Source organism: Desmodus rotundus, chromosome 2 (assembly GCF_022682495.2).
Source record: "Desmodus rotundus isolate HL8 chromosome 2, HLdesRot8A.1, whole genome shotgun sequence".
In the NCBI taxonomy this organism is placed as follows: Eukaryota; Metazoa; Chordata; class Mammalia; order Chiroptera; family Phyllostomidae; genus Desmodus; species Desmodus rotundus.
Genome location: NC_071388.1, coordinates 195,458,323 through 195,472,393, shown reverse-complemented (window position 1 = coordinate 195,472,393; position 14,071 = coordinate 195,458,323). Strand labels below are relative to the sequence as shown.

Sequence of the window (14,071 nt, the reverse complement as noted above, 5' to 3'; positions counted from 1 at the left end):
AAAGAAAGTATTCACAACCCATTGAATTCTCTCAGCAAAATTCTTCATGACGGTGGGAATTGGTGTCAAGGAACAATTGTGTTAGGTGTCTGAATTCCTTTCACAAGAGAAAATGAGACAATTGCCTGGGACTAAGAATATAATCAAAATAACACAACCATTTTACTGTTGAATAAGAAATCTTTCTATAAACACTATGGCATATTACTCTGAAATAACAAATATGCACCATGAGAGAATTCTATTGAAAAATGTGTCACGGAAAGTTAAGGGCTGTCTTTCTCTAAACGCTAATGTGCACCTTTGGCATTAAAGTCTGATTAGGCATTTAATGAGCAAGAGACAGATTTATCTACCTATAATAAAGCACCCCCTTACATCAACAAGCTGTTTCTCCACACTGGGCTTGAGTTTGACTACATATTCTTCCTATATCATTTGTCAATTACCTTTAGTAGTAAAAATAGCCACTAGGTTCCCCCAATGAAAAAGGATTCTCTGAAACTGATTAAAGGATGAAAGCAGGGGACAGCTTAACCTAAAGATCCAGGACCTAAGGCAGAGCATGTCTGGTGACGTCCCACGTGGCTACAGTGGCCCTCAGTGGCCTGCAGATTCATGTGTTCATTTAGTTGACTGTCTGGGCACCCAATGAATTAGACTCCATGGTATCCAGCCATCTTCCCATACTCCTGGGTTGGGCTTTTGTAGGAGTACAGAGAAGTGCAGGGTCCCCAGACCTGACTGCTAGGAGTGTGGCAGGATAGTGAAAAGCTAGGACGATTCTTGGGCAAGGGGAATAGGGAAATTGAAACAAGAAAATTAAACAAGGCCAAACAATTTGAACAACTTATAGCCAGCTAGTGAATCACAAGACCTTATCTCCCCTAACCAAGGACACTTGAGAGCAAATGGTTTATACCTCTCCTCCTTCACCAAAGATTACATAGCTTAAATCACCCTGGTCTGGGAAAATAGAAAATAGGGGCCCAATGAATGCCATTTGTGCCAGCGAAACCCAAGAGACAGAAGAAGTCAGAGAAACAAAGAACAGAAACCTCATGAGAGCCAGACAGACCCCAGATAAAAGTCAAACAGTAGAGAAGACCAAAGGATAATCCCAAACCACCCCCATTTGCTCATTTTGATGCATCAGCATATTAAAAACACACCTGGAAAGCTAATGACTATACCGCTGAAACCCTCCCTGAAGATTCTCACCCACAGAAGAGAGGCAAAATCCCTCAAGACAAAGACCGGGTGCGAGCTCACCCATGCCCCTTCTCGGGGCATAAACTTTTTACTTCCTCCTAAACTCTAAGGATCCCCACAAGACTTGCAACCAGAGGACCAGCAGGCAGCAGCAGGTCTCTTGGGCTCATCCCCTGATCCTGTCTCCAAGGCCCCCCTTTATCTCTGACTTCCCAGTGAGCCAGCCAAAAACAGCCCCACCTTGGCTCACTTCTATCACTGTGACCGTCACTTCCCAGGAAGCTGACAGCGACCCCACCTTGGCTCATTTTTTTCCTATAACATTTCTAGGGAGCCAAAGCAAGGCACAGCCTAGGCTCTCTCCTGTTGCTTCTTCCACCCTAAGTTCTTTCTTTGTTTCACTGCCCCCAGCTTTAATAAGTGTGCTCTCCAAATCACCTGGACTTGCGCTGTGGAATCTTTCCTACACGAAGTCAAGAACCCACACACTACTGATGGGCTCAAGACCCACCCACTCCAGGCCCAGACCCCATCCAGTAACAGGAGAATGTCAGCTTCAGAGATGTCTTACAGATTCAGACTGGCCCAGTGTCTCATGAGAGTTTTCTCTCCCCATGATGCAACATCCCCAGCAGGAGAGAAAAGACTGAGACATACTTATATCAACTCAAAGTACCTCCTGAGCCCCAATTATGGGCCAGGCACTGTGATCAAGGAATCAGGCATAAGATGACACAGGTCACATTCCTGCACACATTAAGCACTTGGTATTTATTGAATGAAAAATCAGCTGAAGAAGACAGCAGTGTGAATGGGAAGAATGAACAGAAAGACACTGGGCTTGTAGTAATTGCTTGGAAAATGTTTGAGGAGCTAATGTTTGACTAGATAGATGGAGAAATAAAAGAGAAGGGAAATTGAACTATGACCCCAAAGATTTCAAGCCTTGGGCCCTATTCAACAGGAATACCATGGATGCAAATAGGAAATTTGGAGGAAAGAAGACAAGAAGAATTTAGTTTACAGTAATAGCAGGGCATTCTAGTGGAATAGGTACCCTACCTCTGCTCATGCAGGACTAGTCCAGAGCTGGCTCAAACTGCCCTAGGATGGATCCCCAAGGCAGCCCCAAGGGGAGGATTCTGGAAGTCCAAGGCACAGAGTTATAGAAACAGAAATTCTCACGGTGGGAAGTTTCATTAAAGGCCTTTATTTCAACCACCCATATCATCTATTAATTATGACTTAAGTTGCCCAGATTTTCTTTATATGATCACCAAATCTGCCTCTCTGTAATGACTCAGTTAGGTGATGTCATTTCCTGAATTTTGTGTTTCCATCTTTTTAAATCTATCTTTGTCTAAAAACACATGTTCTTCAGTTCTTGCTGCCTTGACCCAATTTTGCCCAGCCTCCTCCTCCAGTGGTAATAGCTATAGTTCATTGCTCACTCCCTTTGCTTTCCTGAGACCTGGACAAGCTGCCCTTTCTCATTTATGGGCAAGGAATCTGATGTCTGGAAAGGGAAGCCATGGGTTCAGGCTTAACCAAACCATATCAGTTGTTCACAACTGGCCAACGTGATCAGTTTTTCACAATTCCACTCTCCAATGTAGTTTCACACATACACACACACACGCCGTGCCCTGCACTAATGACCAGTCTGCCTGTTTCCCCTGGGAGCCTCCCTCCCCACGGTCAGAGGGGGCAGAACTATGGGGAGTGAGTGGGCATAGGATGCAGCAGACCCTGGACTGGCCCAGTGACTCATGTCTGTCACTGTTCACAAATGGAAGGGCAAAAGGAAGCCAGGAGGAAGCCAGAGGAAGCTTCCTGCTGAAGCACCCTCACCTAAATATAAAAGTGCCCAAATGTGTCATTGATCTCGACGTTTTCATGCTAGAATTCTTTCATACGGGATTGCCTGGTCTACTGCTTCTTTCGGTCATGCCCACCTTTATTGCTCTTGTCCTCTTCATTTTCCTCTTGTATCGACTATTTTCTTAATATTGTTTATATCAACTTGCATTTGTTGTAAATGAAGTTACTCTTTTAAAAACTTAGGCCACTGTTATAAAGAGAAAACCAGTTTCACTTGCCATGTAAAAATGCGGCAACCATAAAAATAAATATGAAAAACAGTATGATTATATCCTGGCGAACTCTGAAACTGAGCCCTGCTTTGCTGCAGGGAGATTAGCAAGTGGCTGCAAAAGACCTATTAGCGCCACACGAGACCTGCCCAGACCTAATCGGAAGTATTGGAAACGCATTCATCATCATAACAATGAACGCTTCCACAGCATTATGTGCCGAGCACAGTTCTCCTGACAGCCCCAAAAGGCAGATATCAGTCTTATTCCTTGAGAAATGTGGAAACTGAGGCAGAGAGATTAAGTAACTTGCCCAAGGTCATTTACCTAGTGAATGGTAAAGTCAAGGTGTGACTCTAAGCAGCCTCCCTTTCTCTGATGTTATTAATGTTGTACACACATCACCTAAAATCCCCACCCTTTAGCAACCACTGATCAAGACCAGCTGGAATCAGAACGGGGAACATGCCAGCCCAAGTTCACACATTTAGAGTCAGTATTAGTATTCACTACACAGTGACCTTGATAAAAAAAAAAAAAAAAAAAAAACACCTCCTGCTTTCAAGGTCAACCTGCCTTATTCACTTGTTACCTTCAGTAAGTATTTCTGTTACAACACACTCCACCGCTCACTTTCCAGGTGAATCTGCCTGTTGTTCTGCTTCTTGCTCAAATAACACAGTGCTTAAAAGGAATAGCATGTTTCAAGATACTCAAACATTTAGCACATAATTCTCAGTTTTACCATCTGCAGGCTTTCACTTTTAACACATGATTCCTGGAGAGAAGGAGGGAAAAGAACAAAAAAGATATCCCACCCAGGCCCCTACAGTTCTTTCAGGGATGACATGAAGGAGGCAGGAAAAAGGGAGACACTCAGCTTCCCTGAGCTTGAAACCTGATTAAAGGGATGGCAGCAAAGCCAATGATTTTAGAATTAGTGACTGACCAGGTGCCTTTGGTAATTGCTAAAGCCACCGCTGGCAACTTAATAAACTCGTGTTTAGATTAGTTAATAGTTCAGTTCCGAGAGGTTATGATTGTAAATCCCAGGACTGCTGGCTCAGCTCTAATTCACAGCTCAGGACTGTCTGTGAAGTTGCCATTGACAGTCGGTTTCCTCAGACAGAGAAGAGAATGAAAAAAGAGAATGTTTGAATATGAAATGGGTGCTTTCAGTGGCCTAGATTAGTCCCCGGAGAATCGCAGTGAAGTTAGCGGTACACACACTGAGAGTGCCCATCACCCCCTTTGGAGTGGCGCACTTGTTCTTTAGAAGCCAGTGGGTCACGAGGATGGAAAACTTGTGAGCGTGATCCCTGCTCCCAACGCACAACTACCCCGCCTCACCCCTCACCCCTCACCTTCGCGCCCTTTCCCCAGCCCCAGCTCGGCTCTGCCTCTCCTGTCTTGAAACCTGTTCAGATCTCTCAATCAGTGCTCTTAAGGCCACCGCGGTCCTGTCCCTGTTTTAAGGACAGGCCAGAACCGGTTTCTGGCACAGCCTTTCCTGCCCAAATCCGGCCCGGAAAAAGAGTTGTTTATAGAAGCTGCAAATCTAGCTTTGCTACCTACTCTATTACTTAAATATAAGTAATATCTAGGGGCTTGCTGACGCTACAGCCTGCCTAGACTGTGTTTACAAAATGCGTGCCGAAATAGGCTAAAATAAGAGTGAAGCCAGAGGAAAGGAAGGGTTTGGGGTCATTTGCTGCATCAATGGCAGGCCTGTCCTGTCCCAGGGAGCCTAGCCAGGACATTGCCAGCTCCTTTTTTGGCAAGCAGTCCACAGGTAAAAGTTTACAGTAGTGGGGTCCTAACTTCACTGCAGAATCCTCTACCTACTGCTTTACCCTGTAATAAACCCCTGGTCTCCTAAATAAACCCCTAAACTCCTAATCAGAGTGGAGTTGTCTTGCTCTCTCCTAAGCTAGAATGATAAAACTTTGCCCCAAAGCTTTGGGAAGGTGAGAAAAAAAGATTCACGCATATTCATGCATGCGACTTTTGCTCTAAGAGGAGCTAAGTATTAGCAAGACAAAGAAGCTCATCTTGTAGACCTTCCGCTCTGGTATGGCCCTCAAAGCCAGTCCTGGACCCAGAGGCAAGTCTTCGGAGAAGCTGATTCAGCCCTGTCTGAGGCCCAGTGGGAGGTGAGGGCTGGCCAGGGACAAACACAGTCAATGGTTTTGTAAAATGTGTAAAAGGAAAACATTTTTGTATTATCTCCTTTCAAAAAGAAGGCCCCCAAAATAATATAAACTTCAAGCCTCATAAAGTCCAATTCCACTCCTGCCCAGACCTGGGGAAATGCCCACAGCTTCTGCCTTCTTCTTGCAGAACGTGAAGCTAATGGGCCGGCACATGGGCCACAGAAACCAGAGCATAGAGGAGGAAAGACTGGGACCCAGGGTGAGGATCGGGTGAGGGGGTGGGGGGAGGAGAAAGGAGCCAGGAAGGAGGGACATCCTGAAGAGCTCACCCTCCCCATAAGAGGGCCTCCAAGAGGACTGGTGAGCAGCAAGGCAGAGAATATGTTCCCAAGTTCCTTTGAACTTAAGAGTATAATCGAGGCAAGACAGTGTGGTGGAACCAGAATGTCGTGGTTCGGTAACAGGCTCGACCTTTTACTGGCTGGGTGATCTGGGGCAAGTGACTTGACTTCTCTGTGTCACAGTCCCCTCATTGGTCCAATAATACCAGTGGCTACCCCATTGAACTGGGAGGATCGAAGGAGCACACGCCTGTACAATGCTGAGAACAGTGTGTGGCACATGGAAAACGCTAGATGGTGATGGTACCTTCCTGCTCTTCTAAGCATTCAACGCATAGCTAAGGAATTCTGTAAGTCAGGCCACAGCCACTGCACAATTTTGTCGCTCTAATCACTTTGCAAATGGCAACACGACCTTCCTAAAAACATCCAAAGATCAGCTCCCCTTTCTACACCAGCAGTAGAGACCTGTCCCCCTTCCAGTGAGGTCTCTGCCTCCTCAAACACAACCTGCCCCTTCGGCTGGGGGCTCCCACCCTCTGCCATGATCAAGCCTTGCTCCTCTTGGCCTCCAACCTCCGCTTTCCACTGTCCACCCCCTCCCCGCCCCCCCCCCTCCCCCGCCTCAGGAATGCCTTTCACCCAACTCCCTAAATCTAAATCTCTGAATTCCTGGGACACTCAGGTGTTTTCTTCTCTTTCATTCTTCCCTTTAACGATTGCCCTCTGGGTCGGTACATAAGAAAGCATCACTATGTATTCCATGCTATCACCATCCGAGCTTCTGCCAAAGAAGAACAGGCGCAGCGGTAATTGTTACACTTATTCCCCCATTGGCTCACTCACTCATTCATTCATTCTCGCATTCATTTGGGTAATGCTTATCAGGTACCCGCCCATGCTTAGATTCTATAGAGGACACAGTGTTACAGAACAGTGAGCATCAGTATTGCCTGAAGAGCTCATTAAAACACAAATTCCCAAGTCTGGAGTGGGCCCCGTGAATTTGCATTTCGAACTTGTCAGTCTAAGACCACACTTTGAGTAGCATGCCCAGAGAGGCAGCCCCCGCTCAGTGGCCGATCGGCACTGGTTCATCACTCATCTCCCGAGCACTACGCATGCACATGTGTCTGCATCCCTGCCCGCATCAGGGCCCCTGCCCACGCTCTTCCCTCTGACATACTCTTCAACCCTTCCCTGCAACCTCTCTCTCCCTCCACCCTCCCTTACATAGCTGGCATGTCCTCGTGAAAAAGTGTCCCCACCCCAAAACACATGATATTCTCTATTTCTGCTCCTCATTTGTCTCTTCCATAGAACTTTCAGAATTTGTATTGGCCTCTGTTTGCTTGTCTCTCCCACTAGAATAGGAACTCCAGGGCAGCAGGAACAGTATCTATGTTGTTCTTCTAGTCACCTCAGTGCCTAGCACAGAATCGGGAACACAGTAGGCACTCTACAAATACGTTAATCCGTCAACTAATCCCTTTGAGGAATAGTTCCTGGTACTAACTCTGTGCCGAGCACTGTTCTAAATGCTAGAGATACAACAGCAGACAAACCTAGCCAAAACTCCTATTCTTGAGCTGTACACTTCATAGAGGGAGACTGTCTATAATCAATGAGCATAATAACTAACTAACTTAATAACCTATAAGCTGTTAAGTGCTACAGAATGTAGAGAAGACTGAGAGGAGCAGGAACAACCAGAGGGGGAGCTGAGTTATAAGCTGAGATTTTTAAATCAGGTTGGGCTTCTTGGAGAGGGTGACGTTTGAGCCAAGACTTGGGATTTGAGAGTCTGCCATGTGGATATGTTTGGACAGAGCTTTCCAGCCTGTGTCAAGTCCCTGAAGCAGCACTCACTGCCCAGTAGAACTCTCGGTGATGATGGAAATGTTCTCTGTGAGCACTATCAACACGATAGTCGCTAACTGCACAGGCCAGTGGGAACAGAACCAGCAGCACAGCCCTAAAGCGTGAATGTGTGGAGTGCAGATACAGTGGAGGGAGTAGGGGCAAGGAGGAGCAGGTGAGCTCAGAAAGGTAGGGCAGGATCAGGTAGGACCTTGCCAGCCAGCGCTAGGAGTCCAGCTTTATTCCAACTGAGAGGAAAGCCATCGAGGGTTCTGAGAAGAACAGTGATATGATAATAAATTACATTTTAAAAGATTCCTCTGGATGCTTCATTGAGAATAAATGGCAGGGAGACAAGTGGGGAGGCCGCTGGAAGCGGGAAGGTCAAAGATGGTGGCGGATCGGAGCAGGAGAGAGGCGGTACAGAAGGTGCTAAGTGTCAGGCTCTAGATATATTCTGAAGACAGAGCCCAAAGGATTTCCTGACAGGTGCTGATTAAAACATATATTAAGCTCCTAATAAATGCCAGGCACTAGCTCTGAACTCCATCTAAGCCAGATTTGCCAAAGAAATGTCAGCCAGGCTTTGACCAGTACCAGCTTTCCCTAAGACAGATAGCTCTACAGGGCATTTCTCACATCCCATGCCCCACAGTTTGATCTCTGAACATTGCCTCTTCAGATCAGAGCCAATATAGCCTGCTGGCACCGTGAAATGTGTTGTTATTATTCACCCCGCATCACTCAATGGTATGGACATTAAGAAAATAGATGACTCAAGTCCTACATAAATCCTTCATTCTCCTATTTTATTCCCCTGTCCATCACCTCCTCATTTAGTCTTAATATTCAGGTTTGGCATTCAAGGCCGGGTCAGGTCCCTGGAGGACTTCCATCTTCCTCCTCTCGCTTCTGCCGGGTTCTCCTCCAGAGACTCCCACAGCCTGAGGACGGGAGATTGAGTCATCCGTCTTCTGTAACCATATGGATAAGATGTATTCATTACCGTTGTCAGCATTGTTGTGCTTCGGAAGCTCATTAAGACAATTAGCTATTAAATAGCAAAAACAATTAAGCTCATTGAAATAAACCATATGCGGTTTACACCATTGCGCAGACAGAAGATGAACACATGGCTAGATGGTAGTATTATGGCCGTGTGGGTGCCAAAATAAATCAGGGAGTGTGGGGACCGGAGACAGAGGTGTGTCTTGGCACCCAATCAGCTTCAACCATAAAAGGTTTCTCAGAAACATTTGGCTTGATTTGGGGAGGTTTCTTCTATATTGAAAAAAGAAGTGCATTCCTGCCCAAATGTTTCTTTCAGGCTATCAAACAGCAGAACCACGCTATTCTCCTGCCTCTGCCTCAACTCCACGGCTGGCTGCAGCATCCAAAGACACTCAGAGGGGAGAAGCAGCCTGCTCAGGGGACCTCTGAAGATTATCTGTAAGTTAACCGGATCTCTAGGCTGGAAGGGGTTTCCCTTGGGTTTAGGCTGTGGCTGACAGTTTTAGATCGCACGTATAAATTCCAAATAGAGAGGCAACGGATTGAGAGCCAGAGGTTAGAAGAGGAGCCATGGAGACCACAGGAGACTCTATAAGGGATGTGTGTTTATCTGGAATTTTTTTGGCTGCATGTGCAAAAAAAGAAAGAAAAAAAAACAGCTAGAATTTGCTTAAACCAAAAATGGAATTTTGCTAGGAAGGACAAGCTACAGGAAACAGGGCCTCAGGGGTTCCCAGGGACTCAGCCCACACAAGACTCATATCTGTCTGCCTGTTTCTCTCATCCCTGCCCAGCTCTGTGTTGGCCACATTCTGGCTGCACAGAGGCCTTCTCTTTGCAGGAGGGAGTGTGGATGCTACCAGTGCCAATTTAGCATCCCTAGTAAATGAAGAGGGCTCCTTATACCCACTGTCTGTGCATGCCAGTGGACCAGTCTCCATAGCTGCTATATGGAATAGGATGGTCGACCAGACCCCAGCCAAGCTCTCCCCACTTCCATGGCCAAACAGAGGAGCATGGAAGGAAAAGTTGCTGGAGAAGCAAAACCAATGGTTCCTACATCAGGGTGCTAAAGAAAGCATCAGAATTTAGTGGAGAGAGAGTAGAGAAGACATTGCCTAGGGGAAAATACATAGAAATCTGAGTGTTCATAAGGCTCTATTTCTTGTAGTGCCACCATTCTGCCATTTGTCTGCTGAATATTCAAGAACTGAGATTATCGACAGTCAGGATTCCTTTTCCCAGCATCCACTTTACCCACAGTCCACAGTGTCCATGTGTAATATTAGAATAGCGATCAGGTAGAGAGGAAACAGCCTGAAGAAGAGCCCAGCTTCTTCCTCTTCTCAAAACTGATCGGCATCACCATCTATTTTTTGATGGACGCTTGTTATTTGGTTGGGTGTGAGGATGGTCATAGAGTGACCTAGTTCTTATGTTTGGGAAATTTCTCATCTTATGAGCAGTAGTGTCCCAGTGAAGGTTTAACCTGCAATGAAGGGAAGGGAGAACTAATTTGCAGTGTTTGCTCATTTCTGTGGTGTGGATACTCCCCCAGTGGCTGATTTCTAGCTATGAATGTATTAGTGGGGAGAGGGGCACAGTAGCACATCGTTCTAGAATATCTCCCCCGTACAGATACAGCTGGCATAAATAACTTAAAGAGCACAGATAATAGTAAAAGCAATAAAATAATAGGAAGTGATACATTTTGAGTATTGAACATTGTTGTTTTTAAAGAATATATTTAACTGAGTTTATATAATTTACTTTTTTAAATTAAGCTTTTTATCTGAGATCACTATCCCAACAAGGGTGTTGACCTTGACCCCGCCAGGTCACAGAGCACTGCCATCACAGTAATGACCTTTCGTACCCTCTCTTGTGGCCACCCACGTCCCTCCTACCCACATCCCCTCCTTAACACCTGGAACTACTAACCTGTTCTCTATTTCTACAGTCTGTCACTTTAAAAACATTATATAAATAGAATCATACAGTGTGTGACCTTTGGGAACTGGCTTTTCTCACTCGGCATTATTTTCTGGAGATTCACCCAGGTTGTTGCATCTACCAAAAATTCATTCCTTTTCATTGCTAATATTCCAGTCTGTTTATTCATTCACCCATCGAAGGACATCTGGGCTGTTTCCAGTTTGGGGCCATTGTGAATAAAGCTGCTGTATACATTTGTTCACAAGTTTTTGTGTGATCCTAAGTCTTCATTTCTCTGGAAGAAATGCCCAGAGTGCAATTGCTGGGTCACATTGTCCTTGCACGTTTAAGTTTTTAAGGAGCTGCCAAACTGTCTTCCAGAGTGGCTATCCCATTTTACTTCCCACCAGAAAGGTGTGAGTGACCCAGTTTCTCCATCCCCTCCTCTGCCTTCGGTGTCATCTCTACTTTTCATTTAGTCATTCTGGTAAGAGTGTAGTGAAATCTCATTCCAATTTTACTTGGGATTTCCCTAATGGCTAATAAGGTTGAACGGCTTTTCATGTGCGTGTTGCCTTCTGCCTGTCCTCTCCAATGAAATGTTTCTTCAAGTGTTTTGCCTGTTTTTGTAACTGGATTGTATTTTTTGCTATTGAGTTTTGGGAATTCTTTATATAGCCTAGATGCTAGTCCTTTGTTAGATGTGTGGTTTGCCAATATTTTCTCCTCCTCTGTACCTTATCTTTTTTTTCCTTTTGACAGGTCTTTTGCAGAGCAAAATTTTTAAATTTTGATGAAGTCTAATTTATAAGTTTTTCCTATGATGGGTCATGCTTTTGTTTTCAAGTCTAAGAACTCTGCCTAACCTTAGATCCCAAAGATTTTCTCCTATTTTTTTCCTAAAGTTTTTATAGTTTTAAGTTTTACATTTAAATCTGTGATCTATTTTGAGTTCATTTGTATATAAGACTTAAGTCAGGGTTCACCTCTTTACCTATGAATGTCCAATGACTCTAGCACCATTTGTTGAAAAGACTATTTTTCTTCCATTGATTTTTTTTTGCATTATTTTTGTCAAAAATCCAGCAGTCATATTTGTGTGGGTCTATATCTGAGGTCTCTATTTTGCTCCATTAACCCATGCATCTCTCCTCCACCAATGCCACGTAGTCTTTACTACTACAGCTATGTTATAAGTCTTTAAATCAGGTAAATTAATTCGCCCTATTTTATTCTTCTTTTTCAAAGTGTTTTAGCTATTAGCTACTAGGCCTTTCCATATAAATTTTAGAAAGATAACCTTGCCTGTACTTACAAAAAAACCTTGCTAAGATTTTAATTAAAATTGCATTAAAGTCATATATCATTTTAGGAGGAGTTGCTGTATTTATGCTGTTGAGTTTTCCAATCCATGAATACAGTATGTCTTTCCATTTATGTAGATCTTTGATTTCGTTCATCAATTGTGTGCAGTTTCCAGCATACAGACCCTCTACATTTTTGTTCAATTTATATCTAAGTATTTCTCTTTTTTTTTTAGTAGTTATAGATGGTACTGTATTTTTAATTTTGGTGTCCACTTGTTTATTGCTAGTAAATACAAATGCAATTGATTTCTGTGTGTTTACCTTGTATCCTGTGGCCTGGTCAAACTCACTTATTATTTCTGGGAGTTTAGTTTTGTTTTGTTTTGTTTCTATAGATTCCTTAAGGTTTTCTCCGTAGACAATCATGTCATCTGCAAAGCGGACAATTACATTTCTTCCTTTCTGCTCTCATGCCTTTTATTTCTTTTCTCTTGCCCGTTGCACTAGCGAGAACTCCCAGCACTGTGTTGAATAAGACTAGTGAGAGAGGACATCCTTAACTTGTTCCCGATCTTAGTGGAAGCACATTCAATCTCTCACTGGTAAGTATAATGTTACCTGTAGATTTTTTTGTAGATGCTCTTTATTGCATTGAGGAAATTCCCCTCTATTTCTATTTTTATGAGTTTTGATCATGAATGGACATTGATATAGTCAAACACTTTTTTTCCTTTTTATTCTTTTCTTTAAAGATTTTATTTATTTATTTTTAGAGAGACGGGAATGGAGAGAGAAACATCAATCAGTTGCTTCTCACATACCCCCAGCTGGGGACCTGGCCCACCACCCAGGCGTGTGCCCTGACCAGGGATCGAACCAGAGACCTTTCAGTTTACCTGATGACACCCTACCTGCTTAGCCACACTAGTCAGTGCTCAAATGCTTTTTTTCGTATCAATTGATATGAGGATGTGTTAACATGGTGATTTCACTGGCTGATTTTTGAATATTGAAACAAATGTGCATCTCTGGAATGAGCCCCCCACAGGTCTTGATACATACTTCTTTTTATATATTGCTGAGTTACATTTGCTAATAAAAAAGATTTCTAGCATCTCTACTCATGAGGGATACTGGTCTTCAGATTTCCTTTTTCATATTATCTTTTCCTGGTCCTGGTATAAGGGTAATGCTAGCTTCATAAGAGGAATTTTAAAATGTTTTATCCTCTTCTGTTTTCTGGAAGAGATTGTGTAAAAGTAGGATAAATTCTTTTTTAAATATTTATTAGAATTTTCCAATAAAACTATCTGGGTCTGGAGATTACTTTTATGAAAATTTTAAAATTAAGAATTCTATTTCCTTAATTGTTATAGGGCTATTCAAAATATCTCTTTTTTATTGAGTTGTGGTAGCTTGTGTTTTTTGAGAAATGATCCACTTCATCTAAGTTGTCAAGTTTGTACACGCAGACTTGTTCATAGTGGTCCCTTGTTAGTATTGTGGTGTCTGCAGGGTAGGCAGTGATCCCCCACTTTATTCCTAATGGTAGTAATTTGTGTCTTCTCTCTCTTTTTCCTTTGTCAGTCTTGCCAGGAGCTTGTCAATTGTGTTGAATTTTTCAAAGAACCAGCTTTGTTTCATTGATTTCCTGTACCGTTTGTCCGGTTTCAGTTGCTGATTTCTGCTCTTATCTTTGTTATTTCCTTCCTTGCACTGGCTTTGGGTTGAGTGTGCCCAGCTTAATTCTCGATACTTGAGGTAGGAGCTAAGCTTATTGATTTGAGACTTTCCCTCTTTTCTAGTGTTTGCATGTAGTGCTATCAATTTCCCTCTTTGCACTGCTTTGACTGTGTCCCTCAATTTTGATACTGTATTTTCATTTTACTCAATTCAATAATTTTGTTTATTTCCCTTAAGACTACCTTTGAATCATGGGTTATATAAAAGTGTGTTATTTAGTTTCTAAATGTTTGGATGATGTGTGCCAGCACTGGGGCAGCAGCTCGAAAGGCACCAGGGACATACAGGGAAGAATTGAATTGTCTGGCTTTGGAACAAGGGCTGGAGGGGCAGCTTTCTCTCAGAGAAAAACTGGCAGAAACCATTGTTCCTTTGCTGAGCCCCCACCTGCAGGCACAGGCAGGTGCCACATTTGA

General features: G+C 43.7%; 1 long non-coding RNA gene across 1 annotated transcript; it reads left to right on the top strand.

Annotated features, from left to right (window-relative positions):
- Window positions 1–9,021: 9,021 nt before the first annotated feature.
- On the top strand, window positions 9,022–13,245 carry LOC128780339 (uncharacterized). Its single transcript, XR_008426263.1, has 3 exons — window positions 9,022–9,108; window positions 12,420–12,514; window positions 12,686–13,245. It is a non-coding gene; the product is annotated as an uncharacterized lncRNA (long non-coding RNA).
- Window positions 13,246–14,071: the final 826 nt, after the last annotated feature.